This window comes from Vulpes vulpes, unplaced genomic scaffold (genome assembly GCF_048418805.1).
Source record: "Vulpes vulpes isolate BD-2025 unplaced genomic scaffold, VulVul3 u000000682, whole genome shotgun sequence".
In the NCBI taxonomy this organism is placed as follows: Eukaryota; Metazoa; Chordata; class Mammalia; order Carnivora; family Canidae; genus Vulpes; species Vulpes vulpes.
In genome coordinates, this window is record NW_027325781.1 from 538662 (window position 1) to 559634 (window position 20973).

Below are 20973 nucleotides of genomic sequence, written 5' to 3' on the forward strand. Positions count from 1 at the left end.
AATACCACAGTGGAAAATCATGCTACCAGCGCTGATGAACCTTTTTCATCACTCGCATATTTGGGAGAAAGACCCAGAAAATTTAGAATAAACCAAAAAAAAAAAAAAAAAAAAGGTGCAAGTGGAACAGATATTATAACAGTAGACTCCTGAGAAAAACAAGAGAACGGAAAAAAAATTAAGAAAACAAAACCAACAAACATCTTTAGAGTCAAGAAGCCAAAAAAGAGGTGGCTACAAAATAAGAACAAAGGCAGATAAATATTTCTTGTATATTAAAGGTATCATCGACCAAATTGAATAGAAAGTCTTGAAGATTGAGTTCAAGGAATCGTATTTGACCTTGACACTTGGAACATTCATCTTTCAGTTTTCCTGACCTAAGGTTACCCTTTTTTTTCCTCAATAACTAGACCTATTTAGTCCTTCAGTAAGGAGAAAATTAATCATTGGAATAACAGAAAAGCTATTTTAATTGGTAGAATCAACATACAAACAAAGCTTGGAAGACAACAAGTGTAAAAGAGAATCTGACTAATATTAACACTGATAATATGAAATACTGGAAGTCTGAATATTAAAGCAGCAGAGAGATATGGAAGATAATGTCACAGATTTTTCTCACCTATTTATTTATATAGCAAGAAATCAATTATATACCGTGTAAAATTGATGTAACAAAATAGAGTTTAAATATACTCTTTAAAATGATAATCACCAGAAATATCAAAGCAATGTAACTGGAAAAATGTAGACATGGATGGATCAAAGAAATAAGTTTCTCATCTTCCAATAGATGCTATCTAAGGTTGATAAACAAGATAAAAGGAGAAATCAAGTATTAACACATATTTCAGGGGTACTGTGATAACCACCAGGAGAACAGAAAGTACTTAAAAACAGGGAGCTGGAAATAAGTCGGGGAACAAGTTCAGGCTGAGAATTTACTTTTCTCTTGGTATCATTCTCTACTGCTTGATTTTTAAAACATGTGTATGTATTAAATTTAAGTTTAAAAGTTAGAAGAAACAAAACCAACTCGACTTTTTGCAGCTGCAGCTCTTGGCACCACTTCCTTCCCATCTGCAATCTCTCTCCTCACACCAGTAGTCCAATCCTATGGAGGCAGGAAGGAATAAGAGACTAGAAAAGTTCCTGTCCTGGGGATCCCTGGGTGGTGCAGCGGTTTAGCGCCTGCCATTGGCCCTGGGCATGATCCTGGAGACCTGGGATCGAGTCCCACGTCGGGCTCCCAGTGCACGGAGCCTGCTTCTCCTTCTGCCTGTGTCTGCCTCTCTCTCTCTCTCTCTCTCTCTCTCTCTCATAAATAAATAAAAATTTTTAAAAAGCTTCTAAAAAAAAGTTTCTGTCCTGAATTTAAGTTTTTTGGAATATTTTTGTTTTGTGCTTGGGTTCTATCTTTTCAATGTGCAACTCTTTGGAATACTAACTTTTGACTACTTTAATCTGTGATATCTAGATCCTCTTTAAAGTTTTGCTAAACTTTGTTATCCTTCTTTTACTTCTTGACAAAAGACTAATCTTGACTCATTGCCTCTTACTGTGATCACAGTATTTTATTTTCTTAGAATCTTGATTCTGTCCAACTACTGCTTTGCCTGGCCCAACTCAACCTGCCTAGGTAGGAATGAAACATCTATGGAAGAGAGATGACAATTATCATTTTCAGAAAAAATAAAACTTCATATACTAGTAAAACATAGCACTAAGGGAGTAGGGTGATGTTCTTTATCCCATTCCTCATGCATTTTAAGAGGAGAGTGTACTTCCCTGTCCTAGAGAGAACAGACTTGGGAGAATGTGGGAGGAGAAATTCTCTCTAGACTTGTGGTCTCACAATCTTGTACCAAAGTAGCCAAAACATGAGACACAAGACACAAGGAAATGAAGAAACCAGAATACCTATCTACATTTTTGAAGAAGGCAATAATGTCTCAAATGTCACTCTCTGAGAGAAAGTAGGTAATATATATGGGAGACCACTGCACACATCACCAAAACAAAACAACAGCAAAAGCAAAGGAATACCTATATTAAACATGGGGAAGCACAACTATTGATGGGCACTTTCTGCTCAGTCATACAGATTCACAGGCCATGGATTCAGTGCTGGTGCAGCTGGCTGGCTTGCCACCGGACCTAGACCAGGTCCTCGCTGTCTCCAGCATAGGTGCTACTAAGTTATCTGCTGTGCTCCGATAGCAGTATCAGATGACATTACATAGTCACTTAATTGGGGTACCACAGTTTTGTTTGTGACAACTTCTATAGTGGACAGTTTCTTTTGTGACTGCTGACCCCTTGGAGACTAGAACTAATTAGAGATTTGAAGCAACTTTGAAGAGGCTGAAGAAGCTATACTCATTCCTGTGAAATCCCAGGACACAGCTGCAGCTATAGGAACCTCGGCTCTAAGTAAAAGCCTCTGGCTTACACTGAGCCAATTGTATAAAATGGAGAGTGAGAGCATTTGGACTTTAAATAAAAGCTCCATGAGCTTTTCCTTGCAAGGGGATTTAGTTTGTGGGGAAGTTGAGTAACAAAAATCAGTTTCATATTGTTCAAATTTGGGACATTTTCATATTGATATAGTTCTCTGTATTCATTTCATAAAATCTGGTGAGCTATTTTGGACAACATGACTGGGCATAATTAGTGATAAGAAATAGAATTAGAGAGTGAACTTTCAGCTTAGTACTATCTGACTCATGGTGCTAGTCTTTTATGGGCAAAAAGCAAAATGCCCTTCAAGAAGTCCCAGAAGGACTCTGTGTAGGGAGAAGCAGACATGGGGTCTGTGTGAGCACAGCAGCACTGTGAGCATGCACCACTCGGCTGAGAGGGACAGCTGCCTGGTCCCCTTCTGATGCCTGAGTACAAAGGGTTATGACATTGTTTCTCAGCCTTCCATCATGCGTACACCGCCTTCATGACTTTTCTACAAATACATGTTTTTAAGTATTCAGCATGGACTTTACAATCTTTGCTCAGGGTAATATGTGTTAAAACATGTTAGGAAAAAAAAAACAGGTATCTTTCTGACTACAGATGAAAATGCATACATAATTAATAAAACTGAAAAAAAAATGCCTGGGAGTATGCCTACTTAAAACAACTCACATGATGCCAGTGGAATCCACAATGTAATATATTTAAAAAATTAAAAAGCTGGCAAGCATTAGGAGGGATGCGTGTTATTCCCCTCTTCAGGATTCGACTCCAATCCTGATGACACAACATGGTGTTGGAGAAGAGATTTGGGGTCGCTCTCTTCACTTTCTCACACCATCCCAAGCAACGTAGAGCAGACCTTTTTAAGACCTATAGAAGCTGTGTAGAGCTTTTGTACTTAAAGAGTTTCTTGGTCCCCTATTGGAGTGGGCTTGAGTGAGGACAACTGCAGTTGTCTGGCCATCCCATGGCTTGTTTATGGAGATGCAGTAGCAAACCCTGTTTTTGCATGACGTCTAAGCCTCTACCCAGCTTTACTAGGGAACCCTATAATTTGGATGATAACATACATTTCAATTGCCTGCTGTGTCCCCTTTCTCGAACTGGTTCCAACCCGTAAAGAAGCCCAAATTCCAACACAGCATGTAGTTACATAAACAAGTGAAAGAATGAGAGAAGAAAACATTGATGGAAGAAAATGCATGCTGCTATTATACAGCAAAAATACTATGTATATATAAACATTTAATGATAGCTTATTTTGAAAAAGTGTTTTTTAAAAAATGAATGCAACTCAATACTCAAATAGTGTTGAGTTCTCCTTCCCCAACTTGCAGGTACAGTCATGTAGTATTCCAGTCTTTCTGGCTGAGTCCCTGCAGCTGGAGCAGGGCACCTTCCGCTGTTGCCGAGTTTCTGAAAAACAATGAGAAAGAATATTGGTTTAGGGTCAGGCCTGGGGCTAGATCCTGGATGTCTGAAGTTCAGCAAATTACCTGGCCTTCCTGAGTCTCAGGTTTTATACGTGTAAAATGGGAATAACCCCTCTAGATTTGCTGTGAGGATTAAGTAATAATGCATGTGAGTCAGTGACACTGCCGTTCAGAAAGAAATTCAGATCCATGTCTAGGTATCCACTGGGTATGTCCATAACTAGATAGTTTTGGAAGAGGTTTGAGATCTTTCCCTTGCATGGATAGTGGAGTATGTGTGGTCGTGCCTATAATCAGAGGCTTTTGTTAGCACAGATAAAATGCCAAAACAATAAAGATTTTGATGTCATGTGTTCCTTTGTGCAAACAAGCTTGCCTAGCAAAATGGTGCAGATAAACACAGATGAATGGAATTTATACAAATAAATGAAAATTATGTTTCTCTAGTATAAAAATAGATCAAATGGTAAGAGCACAAAAATAGGTGAAATGGTAACATAAACTGACTTTTGTAATCAGAGGGTCAACTCTTGACATTTTCCTCTCTAAGCTTTTTCTGATAGTTTTGTTGCTAAGGCTACCATGTTTTTGCCAGATTGGAAGAGGACTGTCAACTCTAATGAAGATTAAGTAGATTTCCCAACGAGATTTTTTAAAAATAAACATCAGTTAATGCTGCTGGCTTTCAAAGCCATATTCATGAAGAATGGAAAGATCTTTAAAGAGTTGCTCTTAGAGACTCCTAAATCTGGGAAATGAACAAGGGGTAGTGGAAGGGGAGGTGGGTGGGGGGATGGGGTGACTAGGTGACGGGCACTGAGGGGGACACTTGAAGGCATGAGGACTGGGTGTTATGCTCTATGTTGGCAAATTGAACTCCAGTAAAAAATAAATAAAAAATAAATAAAAAACAAAGATCTGCTCTAAGAAGGTGTAACTAATAAAATTTGAAATTTAGCAGCATTTCTATTCCATAGTTATTCCAACACACAAGTTTTTATCATGGTTACATTGTACAAAAATAACTTAAAACAGAGCTTTACATATTTAATAAAAAGATGAAGATATTATTATTTACAACTTTAGCCAAAAATTAATTCCCTAAAGAGTAAAAGGTTATTTAATGAACAATTCTTTTGACTGGTTGGGAAAGTGTTGCACAACGGTTCACAAATTCACACTTGATTTATTCTTTGAACGATATAGATAACTTACAGTATTCAGTCCTCTGTCTTTTGGTTCCTGCCATTAATTGGTTAAAGTCATCCGAGGACAGTGTAATTACAACGCTCCCAAAGAAACCTGGAGTTTTGTAAATACAGTAAATGGAAAGTAATGTGTTATGGACATTCAATTGCTAAAAGGATGTAAAAGGGTAGGAGCCATTAGGAAAGGTGAATACACACTTCTCTTGATGTGCTTGCTGAGGAGCCAAATGAGCTTCTTGATCATGGACAGAAGAGACCACCTAAAGTTTAAAAAATGTAGAGCTGTTTGTGTGTCCATTGATCCTGCAATTCTACTTGTGCACTAAAGCAGGAAAATTAAATGAAAAATTACCTAGCCAATACACGTGCTGTGTTTTCTTCCTCTGATGTCTTTATATCTTTGTAGCCAGAAATCCCAATGTTAATTTCGAATAGGAAAGGCTGAATACTAAAGTTAAAAGTTCACCTTAATTTGAATATTGTAGCATTAGTGACATCTGATGGAAAACGAGTTACAGGGTAGCATTATTTAGGTATCCTGATCTTTCTATCACTTTCATCAGATTTTCGCACAGCCCTCTCCCCACGTCCATGGGAAGAGTGTACTTTCTGGCCCCATTGAAGTTTGGCTTAGCCTTAAGACTTACCTGCATCAGTGGAATATGGGCAAAAATGTCAGTGTGAAAGTTCTGAAGATAAGCTTTAGGAGTCCTGGTGAGCCATTGCCCCTTCAATAATAGAAGGAGACACGTGCCCTGCAGATTTGCAGGGGCAAAGAAGAAGACAAGCACTCCAGATAACCCACAGACTACACGGGAAAAAATTGTTATTCTATGGTTGTTTGTGCAAAAGCCAATTAATACATGAGACTATTACACACCTCTGTGTGAATTCCCATGGAAGCTTGACTCCTCTCTCCAATTGATGACACTGGGAGAAGATTCCTGGAGACGTGTGGTTCAGTCCCTTCTGGGGCTCTATTTCAGACCCGGATAGGCCCAGTCGGAACATGTTTCCATTCCTCTACCTATGGTAAGCAAAACTGAGTCAAGAGTCCAGGGCAGGCCCATTAGGCTCTCTTAGAATCTTGGGTTCACTGTATAACATGGTGTGGAAGTCATGTAGGGCTTTTTTTTTTCTTCCAAACATTTATTTAAATTTTAATTAACATATAGTGTAATATTGGTTTCAGGAGTATAATTTAGTGATTCATCACTTACATATAATACCCACTGTTCATAGGTCATTTGCAATTCTTACATCTGTTGATTTAAATATCTTCCTCTTAAGGTGGACTTCAAGGTATAGGAAAAGAGGGCAGGACAAGTTTAGATGGAGCCATAGGCTAAAGCTTTTCCGGTTGAGCTTTGCCAATAAACCTTGTAGCTTGGCTCCCACTCAACTCTAATATATGTACTAGTAGGAGTCAGTAGTGGTATAAGCCACGAAGTATAAGTGGTAATATTAGGACTTTTTAATTTGGCGAATAAAAACAACTGACAGAAATTTAAGTATTATCCGTGATCTATTAAGAAAGTTGCTACTGGTGAATATTTTTCAGGGAATGACCACATTATTTCTGGTTATTTAGCAGAGGCATTTAGTGTTTCCTAAAGCAGTTACTGCTTTCTAAAAAGAATTTCAAACTTTTGTCCCAAAAGTAGGACCAGATTTTTTAACTCTTCATATTTTTACTGAACTTCCAGTTCTGCTTTCCGTCTCAACCTAATGTTTCATGTTTAGAGGTTACAAACAGCACAGAATTTAAATGCTTTAATCTTACTAGTGGCCACTTTGTAACATACCTCATGTTTGGAAAACCAGACTCTTGACCACACCTTAATTCAACATCATTTTCCTTTCTGCAGAACTGCTTTTCTTATTCAGGAAAAGGACATATGTGGGTGGACCTCAATTAGATAGCTTCAACAATTCTCCAGGCAATGGGCTTTCACAATAGCATTCACTATACCTGTCATCAAATACTGGCACTTATTTGTCTTGCAATGAGAGAATTGCCTTTTATTCTTAACAAGCAGGCAACTGGATCAAAGAGATTAGATTACTCAGGTGAAAAAACAAATACATAATGAGATAAACCTGTGTAGTAACTGCCTGGAAGCTTGCCATCTATTTTCCTCTCCATATCTCAAGCTTCAGAAAGACCAAGACTTTGTTTCATTCATCCTAATACTTGGAACTTTAACAGGTGCTCACTTTGTCATTTCTGAATGAGTGATACAGGCTATGTGTTTTTACTTTATAGTGAAGGTTAATGAGTTAATTCATATAAAAAGCTTAGAACGGTGTCTGATACTAAGCACTTAATTACAAAACAAGGTAACATTTAGAATAGAGATTAGAAAAGATGTCAGAAGTTTGCCTTAAACTGACCCTTAAAAAATAAGGAAAACTAGGCTGGCAATAAAGCTAAGAGGATAGAAAAGTTCTCCAGTCCACTATATGCTAAAATGAATTAATTCCATATGACATGTATTATTTTATACAGAGAATGATGCTTATTTTAAGTCTAAGGTTATAAGATTAAAGGGATATAATCAAAGCTTGTTCGTTAAATTGAAAGTACCTCCAGATTTATTCAAGTTGGTATCCTTAGGCCTCAGTAGGCACAAGATATTATTTGCTATACTGAATCCATTCTATTATATGTGTTAATACCACACCAATATAAACATATTTAAGACAAATTTTAAACATACATATTTAACTTTATTTCATCATCATTTAAAGCTTGATTTTATAAAACAAAAAAATTAAGAGTTCTGTATCACAGGAATTTAAACAGTGGCAATACACATAGCTTTGTAGGTTCGAGTTCTACAACAAATCAAAATCAAATAATTGGAAGTGTTTTCAATATGGAAAATATACAAATGAAATAAATGGCAGAGACCTATTATGAGCAATGTTTCATTACTTGCAGGTTGTCATTAGATAATTTCAGAATCTAAACAAAGACTCTCAATATTCATACTTCTGTTGCTGTATTTTACATTTAATATCTCCCTACCTATAATCCAGAGGCAAAGTCCTTGACCAAAAGGTCTGATTTAAGAAGGCATTTAGTTTTATGGCAAAAGTTATCCATCTACAGTTACCACTTTCAAGGAATTGACAACAATGCTGATGTGATCTGCTAGTTCCCTTTTGAACAATGTGCAATAATTTATGCCAACCCTGTATCAAGGCATACAGGTAACAAAAAATGGGACAATTATGCACAGTTCAATAGATGTATAATGTTAAGTTTCCCCAGTCTAAAAATTAACCAGTGATACAAAATTTATCAACTATAGTTGACTTCGTTTCAGGAAAACCGCATCTGAGAACTACAAGTACATCACTGTCCTAATCTCATCCTCAGTCACTGGTCGGAATTTTATAGGCCACCATGCTATTTACTTTGTGGATAGTAGTAGTAAATGAATGAAGACAGACTTCCTCAGAATTGGTAATAAACTGTGGTCCCGACTCTTCCCATTATTCAAGTACAACCAAATCTTTGTATAAATCAGTAGGTCAAATGAACCTAAATTGGGGATAAGATCATTAAAGTACAATTAGTTTTTGAAAGGTACAACTATCCTTCCTCTCTCCCTCACATGTGAGCCACCTATCATGTCAGAAAAGCTAGTTTGGCTTGATCTCTAATCAGTTATATTAGCTAATTGCTTTTCTTCAATGGAAATTTTAGTACAGAAAATACTGTACTCCTTTTTACTTACTGAAAAACTCGATTGTTTTTTTTTCTTCAAAGAGAAAAGCCATTAAAGATATTTGCAGAAAGTATATAATTGATCACGAGACAGCATGAATCTAAGCCAGAGAAAAAGAACATCTTGGTTTTGTGACCGCTGTATCCCAATGCCCAGAACCATGGAAGGCATACAGTAGGCATTTAGGGTATATCTGATGAATGAAGGAGTAACTAAGCCAGAAAAGAAAGACACAGTTATACCTGTCTAAGTCTTAATTATATACAAGGAAATGTGTATAAAATAAAAGTAATGGAAGAAATTACGTCAAAATATTCAGGAGTACTGAATGAAAACTTTCATTCTTTCCCTATTCAGCACTTGTAAATAAAACACAACCAGCATCGCTTTAGATTCATGACGTTTTTCTCACTTATATACCATGACATGGATAATTAAGAAAAAACTCAACAAAACTGTTAATTCTTAAAGTAATAGCTTAATCTTTCCACAACAAATCTGAACCATCATGAAGTCATATAATACTTACAAGAGACTTCCAACAGCGGCAGAAACGTCACGGTAGCTGTGATCTGTCGGATTACGGAGAGGATCTCATCCTGGATGGCCTTCTGAGACTTTCCTCTGGGTGTGCTACTGAAGAAACCAAATGAGTTGATTCATTTTAAGTTTTAACAAGTTATTTAAAACACTGGTAAGATTATTTGTTTGATTAAATGCTTCAAAACTCAAATTAAGGAATGCATTCAAAAGGAGTTTTTAAAAAACAATTATAATTTCACTTATTATTCCAGTGATTAAGGCTGATCTTAGTATCAGGTCATTAAATAACAGATGACCAGAAAACCTGCCAAGTGCTTCAAGTCAGGAAACATTCAGCATATTGTAAAATAAAGATAACAATTAGTATCTAAGATCTTTAATTGGCATAATCATTTTGGCATTTTTAGGAATACATAAATGTCTAATTCTGTAGTGCTTCAAAGAAGATGTTATATCAAGTTGTTTTTATTATTAAACATTTTCCAGGGGAGGGGCAAGATGGCGGAAGAGTAGGGTCCCCAAATCACCTGTCCCCACCAATTACCTAGATAATCTTGAAATCATCCTGAAAATCTATGAATTCGGCCTGAGATTTAAAGAGAGAACAGCTGGAATGCTACAGTGAGAAGAGTTCGCACTTCTATCAAGGTAGGAAGACGGGGAAAAAAGAAATAAAGAAACAAAAGGCATCCAAGGGGGAGGGGCCCCGCAAGGAGCCAGGCGAAGGCCAGGGCGAGTGTCCCCAGGACAGGAGAGCCCAGGCCCAGAGAAGCAGGAGCTTCACCAATCTTCCTGGGCAGAAAGGCCTCGCAGGGAGTTGGAGCAGGACCCCAGAAAGGCGGGGATGCCCGCAGGCTCCATGGGACACTAACAGAGCAACTGCGCCCCGGGGAGAGTGTGCTGAGCTCCCTAAAGGGCTGCAGCGCAGACACGGCTGGACCCGGGAGCAGCTCACAGGGGCTAGGGCCACAGTTCCGCAGAGAGGCGGCTGTGTGGTGGGAGCACAAATCCAACAGCACAGGCCCAGGAGCACAGGGCGCCAGGGACACAGCCCAGGATCCGGCCTCCTCCCGGGACAGGCAGAGGCCAGGCGGGTCCAGGATGGGAAGGACGCTCCTGCCCCAAGCTGAGCAGATCAGCGGCCCCGACCCCGGAGCATCCAGGCCCCAGCAGATGGAGAGCTCCGTAGTAACTGCAGGAGCTGACTCCAGGGCTCCAGAGCAGGCCGCTGCCACTGCAGGTGTTTCTTCTGGGGCCTCAAGGGGTAAACAAGCCCCTCTGAGCCCTGCACCAGGCAGGGGGTAGAGCAGCTCCCCCAAGCGCTAACACCTGAAAATCAGCACAACAAGCCCGTCCCCTAGAGACCAACTAGACGGACAAGTTCCAGGGGAAGTCAAGGGACTTAAAGTATACAGAATCAGAAGATACTTCCCTGTGTTTTTTGTTTGTTTGTTTGTTTTTGTTTTTTGTTTTTTGTTTTTTGTTTTTTTTGTTTTTGTTTTTTGTTTTTTGTTTTTTGTTTTTTTTGCTTTTTGAATTTTATTTGTTTCCCTTGGCCTTTTTTTCCCTTCTTTTTCTTTCTGTTTTTCCTCTTTTTTTCTTCCTTTTTCGTTTTTCTTTTTCTCTTTTCTTTCCTCCTTTCTCTCTTCTCAATTTCTCCTTTTCCCAATTCACCTTGTTTTTGGCCACTCTGCACTGAGCAAAATGACTAGAAGGAAAACCTCACCTCAAAAGAAAGAATCAGAAACAGTCCTCTCTCCCAAAGAGTTACAAAATCTGGATTAGAATTCAATGTCAGAAAGCCAATTCAGAAGCACTATTATACAGCTACTGGTGGCTCTAGAAAAAAGCATAAATGACTCAAGAGACTTCATGACTGCAGAATTTAGACCTAATCAGGGAGAAATTAAAAATCAATTGAATGAGATGCAATCCAAACTAGAAGTCCTCACAACGAGGGTTCATGAGCTGGAAGAACGAGTGGGTGACATAGAAGACAACAAAGAGGGAAACAGAGGAAAAAAGAGACAAACAATTAAAAGACCATGAAGATAGATAAACGGAAATAAACGACAGCCTGAGGAAGAAAAACCTACGTATAATTGGGGTTCCCGAGGGCGCCGAAAGGGACAGAGGGTCAGAATACGTATTTTAACCAATCATAGCTGAAAACTTTCCTAATCTGGGAAGGGAAACAGGCATTCAAATCCAGGAGATAGAGAGATAGAGAGATCTCCCCCTAAAATCAATAAAAACAGTTCAACACCTCGACACTTAATAGTTAAGCTTGCAAATTCTAAAGATAAAGAGAAGATCCTTAAAGCATCAAGAGACAAGAAATCCCTGACTATTATGGGGAAGAGTATTAGGGTTACAGCAGACCTCTCTACAGAGACCTGGCAGGCCAGAAACGGCTGGCAGGATATATTCAGGGTCCTAAATGAGAAGAACATGCAACCAAGAATACTTTATCCGGCAAGGATCTCATTCAGAATAGAAGGAGAGATAAAGAGCTTCCAAGACAGGCAGGCACTGAGAGAATATGTGACTTCCAAACCAGCTCTGCAAGAAATTTTAAGGGGAACTCTTAAAATTCCCCTTTAAGGAGAAGTTCAGTGGAACAATCCACAAAACAAGGACTGAATAGATATCATGATGACACTAAACTCCTATCTTTCAATAGTAACTCTGAACGTGAATGGGCTTAATGACCCCATCAAAAGGCACAGGGTTTCAGACTGGATAAAAAAGCAGGACCCATCTATTTGCTGTCTACAAGAGACTCAGACAGAAAGACACGTACAACCTGAAAATAAAAGGTTGGAGAACCATATACTACTCAAAGGGTCCTCAAAAGAAAGCAGGGGTAGCCATCCTTATATCAGAAAAACTAAAGTTTTTCCCAAAGACGGTAGTGAGAGTTGAAGAGGGACACTATATCATACTTAAAGGATCTATCCAAGAAGAGGACTTAACAATCCTCAATATATATGCCCCGAATGTGGGAGCTGACAAAACGATCAATCAATTAATAACATAAATTAAGACATATTTAGATAATAATATACTTGGTGACTTCGATTTAAGGCTTTCTCCACTGGATAGGTCATCTAAGCACAACATCTCCAAAGAAACAAGAGCTTTAAATGATACACTGGACCAGATGGATTTCACAGATATCTACAGAACGTTACATCCAAACTCAACTGAATACACATTCTTCTCAAGTGCACATGGAACTTTCTCCAGAATAGACCACATACTGGGTCACAAATCGGGTCTGAACCGATACCAAAAGATTGGGATCGTCCCCTGTATATTCTCAGACCATAATGCCTTGAAATTAGAACTAAATCACAACAAGAAGTTTGGAAGGACCTCAAACACGTGGAGGTTAAGGACTATCCTGCTAAAAGATGAAAAGGTCAACCAGGAAATTAAGGAAGAATTAAAAAGATTCATGGAACCTAATGAGAATAAAGATACAATCGTTCAAAATCTTTGGGATGCAGCAAAAGCAGTCCTGAGGGGGAAATACATCACAATACAAGCATCCATTCAAAAACTGGAAGGAATTCAAATACAAAAGCTAACCTTACACATAAAGGAGCTAGAGAAAAAACAGCGAATAGATCCTACACCCAGCAGAAGAGAGTTAATAAAGATTCGAGCAGAACTCAATGAAATTGAGAACAAAAGAACTGTGGAACAGATCAACAAAACCAGGAGTTGGTTCTATGAAAGAATTAATTAAGATAGATAAACTATTAGCCAGACCTATTAAAAAGAAGAGAGAGAAGACTCAAATTAATAAAATCATGAATGAGAAAGGAGAGATCACTACCAACACCAAGGAATTAGAAACGATTTTAAAAACATATTATGAACAGCTATACGCCAATAAATTAGGCAAACTGGAACAGATGGACGCATTCCTGAAAGCCACAAACTACCAAAATGAAACAGGAAGAAATAGAAAACCTAAACAGGCCAATAACCAGGGAGGAAATTGAAGCAGTCATCAAAAACCTCCAAAGACACAAAAATCCAGGGCCAGATGGCTTCCCAGGGGAATTCTATCAAACGTTTAAAGAAGAAACCATACCTATTCTACTAAAGCTGTTTGATAGAAAGAGATGGAGTACTTCCAAATTCGTTCTATGTGGCCAGCATCACCTTAATTCCAAAAGCAGACAAAGATCCCACCAAAAAGGAGAGTTCCAGACCAATATCCGTGATGAACATGGAAGCAAAAATTCTCAACAAGATACTAGCCAATAGGATCCAACAACACATTAAGAAAATTATTCGCCATGACCAAGTAGGATTTTTCCCCGGGACAGAAGGCTGATTCAACACTCATAAAACAATCAATGTGATTCATCATATCAGCAAGAGAAAAACCAAGAACCGTATGATCCTCTCATTAGATGCAGAGAAAGCATTTGACAAAATACAGCGTCTATTCCTGATCAAAACTCTTCAGAGTGTAGGAATAGAGGAAACAGTCCTCAACATCTTAAAAGCCATCTACGAAAAGCCCACGGCAAATATAATTCTCAATGGGGAAGCACCGGGAGCCTTTCGCCTAAGTTCAGGAACAAGACAGGGATGTCCACTCTCACCACTGCTATTCAACATAGTACTGGAAGTCCTAGCCTCAGCAGTCAGACAACAAAAAGGCATTAAAGACATTCAAATTGGCAAAGAAGAAGTGAAACTCTCCCTCTTTGCCGATGACATGATACTCTACGTAGAAACACCAAAAGCCTCCACCCAAAGATTGCTAGAACGCATACAGCAATTTGGCAGTGTGGCAGGATACAAAATCAATGCCCAGAATTCAGTGGCATTTCTATACACTAACAATGAGACTGAATAAAGAGAAATTAAGGAGTCAAACCCATTTACAATTGCACCCAAAAGCATAAGATACCTAGGAAGAAACCTAACCAAAGAGGTAAAAGATCTATACCCTAACAACTATAGAACACTTCTGAAAGAAATTGAGGAAGACACAAAGGGATGGAAAAATAGTCCATGCTCATGGATTGGCAGAATTAATATTGTGAAAATGTCAATGGTACCCAGGGCAATTTACACGTTTAATGCAATCCCTATCAAAATACCATGGACATTCTTCAGAGAGTTAGAATAAATTATATTAAGATTTGTGTGGAATCAGAAAAGACCTCATAAAGCCAGGGGAATTTTAAAAAAGAAAACCATAGCGGGGGGCATCACAATGCCAGATTTCAGTTTGTACTACAAAGCTGTGGTCATCAGGACAGTGTGGTACCAGCACAAAAACAGACACATAGATCAATGGAACAGAATAGAGAACCCAGAAGTGGACCCTGAACTTTTTGGTCAACTAATATTCGATAAAGGAGGAAAGACTATCCATTGGAAGAAAGCCAGTCTCTTCAGTAAATGGTGTTGGGAAAATTGGACATCCACATGCAGAAGAATGAAACTAGACCACTCTCTTGCACCACACACAAAGATAAACTCAAAATGGATGAAAGATCTAAATGTGAGACAAGACTCCATCAAAATCCTAGAGGAGAACACAGGCAACACCCTTTTTGAACTCGGCCACAGTAACACCTTGCAAGATACATCCAGGAAGGCAAAAGAAACAAAAGCAAAAATGAACTATTGGGACTTCATCAAGATAAGAAGCTTTTGCACAGCAAAGGATACAGTCAACAAAACTAAAAGACAAGCTACAGATGGGAGAAAATATTTGCAAATGACGTATCAGATAAAGGGCTAGCATCCAAGATCTGCAAAGAACTTCTTAAACTCAACACCAAAGAAACAAACAATCCAATCATGAAATGGGCAAAAGACATGAACAGAAATCTCACAGAGGAAGACCTGGACATGGCCAACATGAACATGAGAAAATGCTCCGCATCACTTGCCATCAGGGAAGTACAAATCAAAACCACCATGAGATACCACCTCACACCAGTGAGAATGGGGAAATTTAACAAGGCAGGAAACCACAAATATTGGAGAGGATGTGGAGAAAAGGGAACCCTCTTACACTGTTGGTGGGAATGTGAACTGGTGCATCCACTCTGGAAAAGTGTGTGGAGGTTCCTCAAAGAGTTAAATATAGAGCTGCCCTATGACCCAGCAATTGCACTGCTGGGGATTTACCCCATAAATTCAGATGCAATGAAATGCCGGGACACCTGCACCCCAATGTTTCTAGCAGCGATATCCACAATAGCTAAACTGTGGAAGGAGCCTTGGTGTCCATCGAAAGATGAATGGATAAAGATGTGGTTTATGTATACAATGGAATATTACTCCGCCAATAGAAATGACAAACATCCACCATTTGCTTCAACGTGGATTGAAGTGGAGGGTATTATGCTGAGTGAAGGTAAGTCAATCGGAGAAGGACAAACATTATATGTTCTCATTCATTTGGGGAATATAGATAAGAGTGAAAGGGAATATAAGGGAAGGGTCAATAAATGTGTGGGAAATATCAGAAAGGGAGACAGAACTTACTTACTCCTAACTCTGGGAAACGAACTAGGGGCGGTGGAATGGGAGGAGGGCGGGGTGGGCGTGACTGGGTGGTGGGCACTGAGGGGGGCACTTGACGGTATGAGCACTGGGTGTTATTCTGTATGTTGGTAAATTGAACACCAATAAAAATAAATTATTTAAAATAATCAAATAAACATTTTCTAAAATAGACCAAAGGCTTCAGGAACAAAGTACATTTCATTATGAGAGAGAGTTCTGAGTTTACAGGTAAGCATGCCTTGGACAATGCTAAGAATTAGCATATAATGAGGGGGCATTTCCCATCCAGAGGATCTAAGAACTTCAGTTCAGAGTGTCTTAGGAAGTTCATAGCATTAAATGAAATACAGTAGAGCTGCATATCAAGCTAGGAGAACGTCTAGGATAATACTTCATGGTTAAAAGTACCTTGACACAATCCATTAAATGGGCCACCTAATACATCCTAATACACCTAATACATAGCTTACATATAGCACCATAAATACTAACGGTTGAAATTCATGGATTTTAGACTAAGGGCAGTTATGTTAAAAGTACACTATACAAGTCCATAATAGGCATGACTCTTTTGTGAGCACAGTTTGTGAGTCTTATTCTTCTCCACAGGAGATCTAACATAATTACAAACAAACTACCTTATACGAAACTAGTTCAATTTGGTTAGAACTCATTTAGTCAAGAAAACAAGTTTTGGGAAAAAAATCATGAAAATGGAAGCAGTTTAATTCATACTTACCTGTCATCTTTTGCAGTCTTGTCGCACTCAATGTCAACCTGCCACCTTTCAAGGACTTCACTGCTTTCATTATTTGAGATGAATACCACCAGCTTCTGAACTGAACACTTGTATAACCAATCTGCAATACAGAACAAGGCATCTGTTTTGGTTCACTGCATTACAAAGTAACTCTTCCCAGGTCTCACTTTCTACCCTTAGCAAATCCTACCACTGGTATTTTGGAACTCCTCCAACCTGTACAGAAAACTTGCCTCACGATAACCTAGCTCCCGTTTTCCAATTCTCAGTATCCATAGCAGATGTAGTTAGTACTGAATGCTAAGCACAGAGTAGTGAACATGCAGTATACTGTAATCCAAGGTAAATTGCAGAAGATGAGCATTAATCTAATCACTGCAGCAATGAATGTAAATTTTTAATTGTAATAAGTGCCAAGAAGGTGCAGTATGTGATCCAATGAGAGAATATAGGAAAATTTGACTCAGGGAATTCTCACTGGACTTCAGTTCTACAAGTAAATACAATTAAATATGCAAAAGGTTACAGAAAAGGGTACAGGTCTAAAATACTGGAAAGCAAAAAGTATCTGACCAGAGGATTGAAAGGGTAATACAGATACAGTTAAGAAAGGGAGAATGAACAAGGTCGGTTTGTGCAAGATACATAGGGGTCAGACCACACAAGGTCACATGGGCTAAATTAAAGAACTTATACTTCAAGTACCAGGGAAGTCATTACTGTGTCTGAAGCAGGGTGTGATGTGATTAAACTTATATTTCAGAACTATCCTTTTGGCTGTGATGTGTGGAAAGTAGAGTGGAAGTAAAGAGAGGATCTAGGGATGCTAATTGATTAGTAATTCAAGCAAGAGGTACTGAAGGCTTATAGAAGGATAAATTGGGAGAGATGGATCAGTATAGGTAGAGTGAAGAGATTTCGTGGTTAAAATTGTTAAGATTTATTGGATACTTATGAGACTAAGGAAGAGGAAATACTCAGGGATAGTTCCCAACTTTCTGGTTTATACCACTGGTTGGAAGGTTGATCCATTCATTGAGAGAAAGAGAATGGGAATGAGACATGATGCTTACAATTTTATAAGGTTCTATTTTTCTTCTTTTTTAAAGATTTTATTTATTTATTCATGACAGAGAGAGAGAGAGGCATAGAGAGAGAGGCAGAGACACAGGCAAAGGGAGAAGCAGGCTCCATGCAGGGAGCCTGATGTGGGACTCGATCCCAGGTCTCCAGGATCATGCCCTGGGCTGAAGGCAGTGCTAAACTGCTGAGCCACCCGGGCTGCCCTAAGGTTTTATTTCTAAGTAATCTCCACACCCAATGTGGGGCTGGAACTTACAACCCAAGATCAAGAGTTGCATGCTCTACTGACTGAGCCAGCCAGGACCCCCTTAAATTTAGTTTTCAAGTATCACTAGGATAGCCACATGTGGATATCAAGGGAGCCACTTACTATATGAGCAAAGAGAAGACTTGGGTTGGATGTATGTTTGTGAGTCAACTACACAAAGATTGTTAGTAAAGTTATGTATGTGTCAGAAGTCATCTTAGAGATTATAATAAGGGGACCTCATAATGAGCCCTGAATTAATCTTGGAACTGGGGATAATATACTCAAGAATACACAGTTGTTGTTTTCTTTCAAGAGACAAAAACAATCTTGTAATATTTAGGACTTGTGGGCCCCCTAGGTCTCTTGCGTAGTCTTTTAAAAACTAGCCTTTCAAAATCTGAAAACACTCAGTTTGCAGGTAGTACAAAAATTGGCCACTTGTTTGATATGTGCCCTCAGGCTTGCCGACCCCTCGACAAAAAACAACCTTTTCTCAATTTTGGTCTGAAAAGGAAGAGATTGGGTAGTCACTTAAAGATCTGGGGTGGGTGGAAATCTTTTTCTTTTAAAACTGAAGACAAATGAAACCAATGAAAATATCTCAAAAGAAAGAAGTCAGAAATACCAGAGAAGAACTAGGGTAGAGTCCTTAAGAAGGCTAGAGGGATGGGGATTCAAAGAGATTGAACAATTTGCCTCTAAGAAGAGCAATTCCCCCATTCTAACTAAAATAAAAGGGACAAATTAAATAGGAAGGTGTACATACAACCGAGGTGAAATGTCATCAGTGTAGTCTTAAAGGAGACAACCTAAAAACCAGTAACTTAGGCAGGGTTTGCTTCTTCATCAAATTAAGGTGACATAGATTCTTAGTTACTTCTATGTTGCAGGCTGAGTAATCTGAGTATCGCCCTGGGTGATTTAGCCCTGAAGATGATAAAAATATAATTAATAGAATTCTAAAAATAAAGCCTCTTGAAACAATATATATATATATATATATATATATATATATATATATATATATATATATATGACTTAGGAATAAAAAAAAAATACTATAATGTTTTTTTTGGTTTTTTTTGGAACTAGCTTTGGAAGGTCAAATGAGGAGCCAGGGAGAAACATCCTATAACACAGAAAAATTAGAAGTGAGAATCCTAAGTAGAGAAAAACATGGGGGAAAAAGAGACAGAATAGATGGAGAACAAGTATTCAGGAATTTCTTGAGCTACGGAAAAACAAGGAGTGTTCAGATAGAAACGGCTAACTTACAGGCAGGATTTTAACAAAGACAAATGAAGAAAGTAAGACATTAAAAAACTTTATTGGGTACTCTATTAGTAGTATTTTTTTAAGTTTAGTTCCCAGGCTGGATCCAATTTCATTTTCTTTTATCTTAAAATAATGACGGTTTTAAACTCCAGGCAGCTATAGAAAATATGTCATGTAAAAATATATAGTGGATTTCTCTCCAACAATAAACATCATCATAGTTATGTAAAATTCCAACTTGTTCCACCTGGCTACACGAACTGCAAAAATCACTTCAAAAAGAGTTGATAGAGATTGTTTTGTGAAGCCAGATCAGATTCCTAACATCAACGTATTTAACCCACTCAAAATGTGGTAGGGAAGAGTGGAGTTTCTTTCACTTTATTATTTGCTTCCTTCCGATGGAGAATCGCTTTATTTGAGATTGCAGTGTTTTACACCTCTTTGTATAGAGCTGAAAAATGAACACCAAGATGCCAGAAAGTACGGGTCCAAGAAGGCCTGCGAAACTCAAATTGGTTTTCAACAATTAAATACCTTTCACTTGTTCCACTACATTACTGAGTTACTTTATGAGCTCAGGATCTGTTGTTATAAGCAAGGTGAATGCGTATTTCTGCACTCTGGTAGAGGTTTCAGGTGGATATATGCCACGCTGATATAAAATGCTGTTGACGCCAAATGCTGAAAACAAAAGGAATGTTAAAGTTATTTCCACTTTGTAACTCTGGAAAATAAAACCTATTTAGATGTGGCTGCGGTTTCATTCATGGCATCAAACTGAAAAAGCCTAATGTGCGTTTGTGGGTGTCTCGCTGAAAGCAGAGTAGGTGAAAAGTGCCACTGAAAATCCTTAAAAATGTTGCTTCTAAATCAAAAGAACACGATACGTGCTTTTATGCGGAAATAAAAATGCCAAACTGCATTAACCTAGCGTCAAAGTAGAACTACAAGCTCACGGTAATGCAAGCCCCAATTCAGGTTATGTGATCACAGGGTGTCCAAATAGGCTTTTGCGTCTGGATTAGCAATTGACTGATTAACCGGTCCAATGCTCCAGAGCAAGCCTCTCCCTCACTTTTCCCTCCTCTTCTCCTGCCAGAGTCTATCAGAGGGTGCAAACATGGCCTGGTCCAGGACAGAGTTTCCTAAATCCAGTCCATCGCCCTCAGTGCCGGAATCAAAGCTTGGTGGATGGGCTGTGCAAAATGTACTGGGGCTCCACCCTCTCGGGGCGGTGTCGGCCGGCCGGGCTGGGAAGCCTGTGGGATCCGCAGTTTAAAGCAAGGCTGCTGGGGAGGGGCCGGCGCGAGGCAGGCCTGGGCAGCACCTGGGCTTCCCGCTGCCCCAGGAGCAAGGCGCCTAGATTAGATTCTCCAGCCAGGCGGGCGCTGGAGCAGAGCCGCCCCCACCCCCGCCCCCGCCCCCGCCTCCGTGGCCCAGGGCCTCCAGGGCCGCCGGGCCTCAGCTCTCCCCGCCCTCTGGCCTGCGGGAGCGGGACTTGCAGAAGAACTCGGCCACGATGTCCGCGCTCCCGCGCAGGGCGATGCCTTGCTCGCGGGACAGCTGCAGCGCCATGACCAGGCCTAGGGACGAGGGAGCGCGCTGCTACCCGGCAGGCGGCGACCGCACAGCCTCCAACGGTTCCCGCCACTCGTTT

General features: G+C 39.3%; 1 long non-coding RNA gene across 2 annotated transcripts; it reads right to left on the reverse strand.

Moving 5' to 3' along the window:
- Positions 1-451: 451 nt before the first annotated feature.
- LOC140597321 (uncharacterized) lies at positions 452-20581 on the reverse strand. 2 transcript variants are annotated; one of them, XR_011999191.1, is made up of 5 exons: positions 19851-20581; positions 16685-16805; positions 9380-9486; positions 5994-6140; positions 452-3888 (listed from the first exon to the last, which is right to left on the reverse strand). It is a non-coding gene; the product is annotated as an uncharacterized lncRNA (long non-coding RNA). The 2 variants fall into 2 exon arrangements; XR_011999192.1 differs by lacking the exons at positions 5994-6140; positions 9380-9486; positions 16685-16805; positions 19851-20581 and adding an exon at positions 3969-4483 and having other exon boundaries at positions 2036-3888.
- Between the last annotated feature and the right edge of the window lie 392 nt (positions 20582-20973).